This window comes from Miniopterus schreibersii (genome assembly GCF_964146895.1).
Source record: "Miniopterus schreibersii genome assembly, chromosome: 6".
NCBI lineage: Eukaryota > Metazoa > Chordata > Mammalia > Chiroptera > Miniopteridae > Miniopterus > Miniopterus schreibersii.
Genome location: NC_138107.1, coordinates 21,529,746 through 21,536,265, shown reverse-complemented (window position 1 = coordinate 21,536,265; position 6,520 = coordinate 21,529,746).

Sequence of the window (6,520 nt, the reverse complement as noted above, 5' to 3'; positions counted from 1 at the left end):
GTCTTTTCTTTTCAGTGGGAGATTCAATCCAGGTACTCGGTCTCAAATCCTGCTGGATCAGAAGCCTGGGTAGTAACCCAAAGCCGACCCCATTCCTCTTGGGAAAGTCCCTCCAGGCGCACTCCTCGCTTCATGGAGTCACTAGCCTTCTTCCAGATCAGGGTCCATCCGTGCCTCCTCCCCCCTCCACATCTGGACAATCCTGCAGGGCCAGGGCCAACTACTCCTCTCCTACATATTGTTAAGGCACAGGCCCTATCCCCCGACTCCTTCAGGGATTAGCTCTTTTGGTTCTCAAAAGCCTTTCTTCTCTAGAAAATTCCCTGTGCCCTGGCTAGTGCAGCTCAGTTGGCTGGAAGCCTGGTCCCACACACTGAAAGGTTACAGGTCCAATTCCCCATCAGGGCACATACCTAGTTCGTGGGTTCAGTCCTCTGTTGGGGCATATACGAGATGCAACCAATCAATGTTTCTCTCCCACATGTTTCTCTCTCTCTCTCCCCGTTCTTCTCTCTAAAATCAATGAACATATCCTCGGGTAAAGATTAAAACAAAAAACTCCCTGCTTTTGCAGATCTAAATCTCTGTCTTTCACAGTCTCTGTTATGAGGTTTTCAAACATATTTAGACACTGAAAAGATCAACCCTGACTGCTTCTTTCTCTTTGCAGTCCTCCTGTGCAATCCTGATCCTTCCCTGGGGAAAGGCTTGTTATAGAAATAGATTTGTGTGTGTATTAGAGTCAGGAATATAAGTTTGATGTGTGTATCAGACTTGAAATAAGTAACTTCATCTTGTGTGACTGAGTGTAACTGTGATGCCTGGTGCCACGATAAGATTAACACTTTGTAGCCCCGGCTTCCAAGCAGGCCCGCGCTCTGTAGGGCCCCGATGAGACACACTGAAGATGCACCACACCTTCAGCTGAACTGTTAAAAGCAGGGGCTTTTCGGCCACATCCTTGGACGCTTGTCTGCCCTCCACAGACTTCGTCCCCAGCTCCGGGAAAGCTGACCCTGCCTTGCTCTGCCTGCACCTCTCCAGGAGAGCTTCCAGAGGGCTGCGGTGACCGATGCCGTCGGGCCGCACCCCCAGACCTTGTGTGTGTCTTTCAGCGGATCCTCCGCGTGGCCTGCTGGTGCCGAGAACCATCGGGAACTGGTAAATAAACCCTGTGTGATTTGCTTTATGTTTGTCTCTGTCTCCCTTCTTGAAACTTGAATTATTGGCTCGGTCTCACTGAACTCAAGTGTCTCTCGACCCTCACGGTGGTATAGCCACGTATTGGGAGTTAGACCACCTGCGTTTACGTCTCCAGAGAAACTGGGACAAGGCTACCTTTGACTTAGGGAGGGTGCTGAGTGTGAGAGAAAGGGAGCAACAAAGCAAACCTAGCTTTATGACTCCCCTTGGCCTACTGCACCTTACTTGAGTGCTGGGGGTCTTTAAGGCCAGTTCCAGAGCTGACTTCCTAGTTACAGAAGCAAATAAACGCAATTTTGGAGGTAAGCCAGTTTGAGTTGAATATTTTACCTTACATTACATGGACTCTCAACCCATCTAATGGTTAGTAGATGCTGGACAGTTACCGAACCTCTCTCTCAAAAAGTCAGGAGTGGGCTCCCAATGAGCTCCAACACCTATTTATTTGGTGGAGAATGGTAACAGGCAGTCAGTTGGAATGTTTAAAGTATGGTTGAAGATTTGAGCTTTTGTTTCAAAAGGGAGGAAATTTCCAAAGGTTAAGCACTAGAAATGCAAAAGTCAGTTTTACCTAACTGGACAGCAGAGTGGAAATGAACATGGTCCACCAGTTGGTGGCAGCCTCTCTCTTTGTCAGGTATTTCAGTCTTTTTCTGGGATGCAGTAAAATGTTAGACATTTCCCATAGCAATATCACCTCAAACAATGGAAACAAAAGAAAAAATAAACAAATGGGACTACATCAAACTAAAAAGTTTTTGCACAGCAAAGGAAACCATTAACAAAATAAAAAGACAACCCACTGTATGGGAAAATATATTAACCAAAGATACATCTGATAAGGGGTTAGTTTCCACAATTTATAAAGAATCTATAAAACACAACACCACAAAAACAATCCAATTAAAAAATGGGCAAAGGACCTGAATAGATACTTCTCCAAAGAGGACATACAGATGACCAATAGACATATGGAAAGATGCTCAACATCACTAATCATCAGAGAAATGCAAATTAAAATCACAATGAAATATCACCTCACACCTGTCAGAATGGCTCCTATCAACAAATCCACAGACAGCAAGTCCTGGTGAGGATGTGGGGAAAAGGGATCCCTCCTGCAGTGTTGGTGAGCATGCAGACTGGTGCAGCTACTGTGGAAAGCAGTATGGAGTTACCTCAAAAAATTAAAAACGGAACTCCCTTTTGAGCCAGCAATCCTACTTCTGGAAATATATCCTAAGAATCGGAAAACATCAACTCGAATATGTGTCCCTAATATTCATAGCAGTGCTATTTACAATAGCCAAGATCTGGAAACAGCCCACGTTGCCCATCAGTAGATGAGTGGGTAAAAAAGCTGTGATACACCCAGCCGGCGTGGCTCAGTGGTTGGGCATGAACCAGGAGGTCACCGTTCCATTCCCCATCAGGGCACATGCCTGGTTGCGGGCTCGATTCCCAGTAGGGGGCGTGCAGGAGGCAGCCAGTCGATGATTCTCTCCTATCATTGATGTTTCTCTCTCTCACTCCCTCTCCCTTCCTCTCTATGAAATCAATAAAAAACAACGTAAACAAAGAACATTTTTTAAAAAAAGCTGTGATACATTTACACAATGGAATATGCAGCCATAAAAAAAAAAAAGGAAGAAAGAGAGAAAATTTTACCTTTTGCAACAGCATGGAGGGACCTGGAGAATATTATGCTAAGTGAAATAAGCCAGTCAGAGAAAGGCAAGTACTATATGACTTCACTTACATGTGGAATCTAATGAACAAAATAAACTAACAAACAAAATAGAAATAGACTCATAGATACAGAGAACAGACTGACAGCTGTCAGAGGGAAGGAAGGTTGGGGGACTGGGTGAAAAAGGTGAAGGGATTAAGCAAAAACAACTCATAGACACAGACAGCAAGCAGTATGGTGATTCCCGGAAGAAAGGGAGCTGGGGGAGGTAGAAGAGGGTAAGTGAAGCATAAATGGTGATCGAAGGAGACTCGAGTTGGGGTGATGAACACACAATACAGAATACAGATGATGTATTATAGAATTGTACACCTGAAACCTATATAATCTTATTAACCAATGTCATTCCAATAAATTCAATAAAAAAAAAAAAAAACCTGCAGGAAATCAGAGTAGAAATAGAAAGAGGAAGAGATATTCATTCCCTCTGCTTCTTTCCTGTGTAGCCGTGACTCTACATCCTACAGTCATAGCTCCAGGCAGGCGTCTGTCTTCCCAGGTTCTCTGTGGACTCAGTAACACAGTTTACTCCCTCTGCGCCTTAAGCAGTAGGAGTGTAAAGGGTTCTCTCTGTTGCTTGTCTCTGGGGGCTGCACCTTCCCTTGCTGGTTCCCTTAACTTTGCCCCTCGCCCCCATTAAACTCTTCTCAGTTAAACCCTTGGGGGATGTCTTCTTTCCCTGTTGGTATCCTGACTAATATAAAAGCCTTCCCAAAGATTTCTTTGGACTCCAGAAAGTCTTATGATCACATGTTTATTGCTTCCCAGGCGGTCCTGCTTCTTCCCTTTATAGATCTAAACAAGAAACAACCTCTTTACTGGTTTCTAAACAAAGCAAAATTTAAAAAATAAGTCATTCATGGTTAAAGTTTACTGGAAAGTTGGGGGTAATGGGAAGTGATCATATCCTATGCCATACAGTCAACAACTTAAAAATCATTAGACACATGCTGCACAGCCAAGTGTGTTGAACCATAGATGCCAGAGTGAGTTCTATGAGCCAAACCCCAGCTCTATCAGTTCCTAGATACTGTTTGACCTTGGGAAGTTGATTACTTTTTCTGGGCCTCAATTCCTTCCCTCCCTCCCTCCCTCCCTCCCTCCCTCCCTCCCTCCCTCCCTCCCTCCCTCTCTCCCTCCTTTTTTCCTTCTCTCCCTTCCTCCCTTCTGTCCCTTCTTCTCCCCTTTCTCTTTTGTCAGTTGGAGTGGTCCTAGCTCCTACTACCTATGGTTGTTAAACAAGTTAGTATAGGCAAAATTCTTAAATGCCTGGCCATGACAAGGATACTGTTCATCAGCTGTCATTTATTATACATTATTACTACTAGACATTCTCCCAAATCCTTCTCAGCTGGGTTTCTCAGTTTCTCTTGGGTTCTTTGTCAACATTTCTTCCAGCTTTCCCATGTCTTTCTCCTTCCTCTCACTTGTCTTCTCCAGGGCCACTCCTTGGGTGGATAGATGGGTGGGGAAGGAAAAATATTTTTTGACAGGGCCTTGTCTATACAAACAATTTGAATCACTCAGAATTAGTGTGTCAGCCCCATACTGGCTGCCCAACCTCATGCAATTCCATGTAAGAAATACTGTGCTGAACAGTAGAGATGATCCACTTGTCAAGCCTCCTTCTGGAACTAGGGCCAGGCCCCAAGGTCCCCATGGGCATGAAGTCCCCCAAGCTCCTCCCGACATCTAGCCAACCAATCTGGAGGACTGAAGAGTGTCCCCAAAGGGAACAATAGGGGCCAGGGCCCATAGGGAACCTGGGGCTCCATACAATTCCTGCTCTGGGCTCAGGGCACCCCACCTGGGAGATTCCACGAACTCCATCAGTCACAGGCACTAAAGGACTACCTAGAAGGTTTTGAGGATGTCACCAGAGTGTGGGCCCCTCTGACTGCTGGACTGGTCTTCCTTCTGTATTGCTCTGGAGTCTTCTCCCTCTAGAAAACAGAGTAATTGAATATTTCACATTCTGCCCCCGGGCTTCCATGGCCCCACCAGTCAAGGAGCTCTACAGATGAGGTGTCCTTCCAATCAGCAGTACCTACTCTCTTTGTAAGGCGCTTACAATGATGAACTTCTGATAATGACAAATGAGGAAAAATAAGAAGAGAAAAATTACCTTTAATTCTACTGCCAAGAAGTATGGTCTGGCCATATTTAGGCGTGTGGAACATTGCCAACTTAAACAAATGGAGGAACATCTAAATGCAGATACAGAAACATGTTTGTAGTGTAAAACAGGACTCCCAGTTAAAATCGAACATCAGATCAATAGTGAATCATTTATTAGTATAAGTATGTTTCATGCAATATTTGAGACATATTTACACTAAAAAATGTGTTGTTTATCTGAAACTCTCATTTAACCAGGCATCCTGTGTGGTTTTTTATTTGCTAAATTACACAACCCAAAGTACATTGTTAAGTGAAAAAAAGCAAATTGCCAAACCTTATGTTTAGATTGATCCATTTATGTAAAGAAAAATTATTCTAAATGGAACATGCTTACATGGACAGACGCCCCTCATAGATACGAAGCTCTGAAAGAATATACACAGAATTAGTGCCTCTTGGGTGTAGGATCCAGAGGGAAGGGGGGTTTTTACTTTTTACTTTATACATTTCTGTTATTTGCATCTTTGCACATAAGCATATTTTGTGACAAAGTAATTTGAAAGATGAAATGAATATAATATGGGTGAAAATACTTAGGAAATAAGTGAAAAAGCAGAAGGTATAACTGTAACTCTATATACAATATAATTACATCTATAATGATTAAAAACCCTATGTAAGGACATACATTTATTTGATTTATTATTATTATTTTTCAATCGTAACTGGAGGATATTTTATTGATTTTAGAAAGAGAGAAAGGGAAGAGAGAGGGGGGAGAGAGAGAGAAAGAGGCATCGATCTGTTACCTCCTGTACATGCCCCAACCCGGGATGGAACCCGCAACCTTTTTGGTGCAGAGGGTGGTGCTCCAACCAACTGAGCCACACCAGCCAAGGCAAAAATATACATTTAAAAAGTTAACAATGGCTCCAATCCCGGTACTAGGGGCTTCCACTTACAACATCAGTCCACTCAAATGGTACTATTTAATTGCCCTGTTTGACTTGCTTACCTCTCATTTAGATCGCCTCCAGTTTACTGAGAGGTGGGAAAACTGGAAGCCCCCAGAAATGAGAGGAACGGCTAGTCAAGGCTTTGGGCTGTGAGCTCATGAGTGAAGTTCCGCGCAGCATTTTGCATTTGGCTACAACTCAGCCTGCACCACGGTAATCACAGAAGTCCCTGGAGGAAAGAGTCCTACCTAATTGTTCTCTGAAGAGTTAGAAAACTTACAGGCCCCTGACACTATTTTAAAGGCCTGTAGTTTACTCTGAAGCTTAAAATTATGTCCCTAAGATACCAAGGACTTTGTGGTATATTGGAAGCATCATGTAAAACTTTAAAACATTAGGTTGTATCTCATATTGACCATTTTATGTGTTTAAACTAATATCTCCAGGCAGCACATAGCCATGAACTTGACTAGTTGCACCTCTTGGTTAA